At 34.4% G+C, this 1331-nt stretch overlaps 1 pseudogene; it reads left to right on the top strand.

Moving 5' to 3' along the window:
* The first annotated feature begins 863 nt into the window (after positions 1 to 863).
* Positions 864 to 1331, top strand: part of LOC101568803 — a 4473-nt pseudogene continuing 4005 nt past the window's right edge.

The raw sequence follows: 1331 nt of genomic DNA, 5'->3' as shown, positions 1-1331 counted from the left end.
CAGGTATCAGTATATATAGTTAGTCAGGGTGAGAATCTTTCCAATTAACTCCTAGATTAAAGGATCTTCTGAATATTCTCAGGATCATTGCCTTGCTCATCCATCAGGTTTTTGAAACTAGCAGTTAATTGGTAGGATTCTCACTCTGACCAACTCTATATGCTGATATCTATGAACTAAACAACTACACTAAGGATTGCAACGTGTAGTCCTAAAGCCATGCTTGAAATACCTATCATTTTGGTCTTCTAAATGCATACTCCTTCTATTGTCATATTAATTATGGCTATATCTTTAAAGTAAATGTTTGTTTTAAAAAAGATAATAAAGGAAAACAAGAGACAAGAAATAATGTCATAGGATTGTTCTGCTACAATTTTATATGGTTTGATTTCTAAATTTCTGTGTACAAATATGTAATTATTTTTTCACATTCCATAGGAAATTAAAGATTAGACTATCAGTGGTTGTTGGAAAATAGCAGTTTCATGTTATGTCTAAGGTGTTTGATATTCAGACAGATAGTAATGTTAAGCTTAACTGCCTCTTTTATAGGATAATAATACCAGTAAGCTTCTCTTCTGGATGTTTAATACCTAAAATTTGAAGACCAAAAATTATACAGATAGATGGGCTAAAAAGATAGCCAATATTTTGGCCCTAGCCCATCAAGGCCAGTGAGGACTCAGGACATAAGAGAACCTGTGCTGTGACATCATGTAACTCACTAGTGTCCCAAATTTTCTGATCAAGGAGAATATGGGGCCACAGAGGACAGTGATCGATGTACAGTGTGCCTAAGGAAAGTCACCTAGAAGGAAAAACTTATCTCAGGCTTCCAAAGAAAGCAAACTTGTCAAGCAATGGCCGTAACTCATCCAGGTGGTTTACAATGACAAAAGATCTACAAAGTTCTGTACATGATTTCACAGTAAATCTTGAGAGGATTTGACTGAACTTGACAGATAGCAAAAGTTACAATTTTAGTTATATATGTGTTGCTTTAACTTGATCTTAACCATCCAGCAGAAAATTATAACCATGAGGTATAAAAATTAATGTCATATTAATATGCTGAGCTGTAAAAAACTCAAGTCAACAACTTCTGGACAATTGCCAGTTCTGCTGGTAACCCACTACTACTATGGACTATTGACCTATATTGAGTTCCTTTGCTGAATTCAAGTGGCTACAATATTTGAACTGACATCAAGTATGAAAAGATTCTTTAAAGACTTCTCCAAATTCAGCTTCTCTAACAGTAATGGAACACCCATCTCTGACAAAACAAACAAAAATGGGGGATATAAATAAAGGACCATTTTGTAGTT

Source organism: Octodon degus, unplaced genomic scaffold (assembly GCF_000260255.1).
Source record: "Octodon degus isolate 3935 unplaced genomic scaffold, OctDeg1.0 scaffold00036, whole genome shotgun sequence".
NCBI classification, from domain to species: domain Eukaryota; kingdom Metazoa; phylum Chordata; class Mammalia; order Rodentia; family Octodontidae; genus Octodon; species Octodon degus.
Note: the sequence above shows the minus strand (reverse complement) of the source record. Positions and strands in the feature narration are given on the sequence as shown.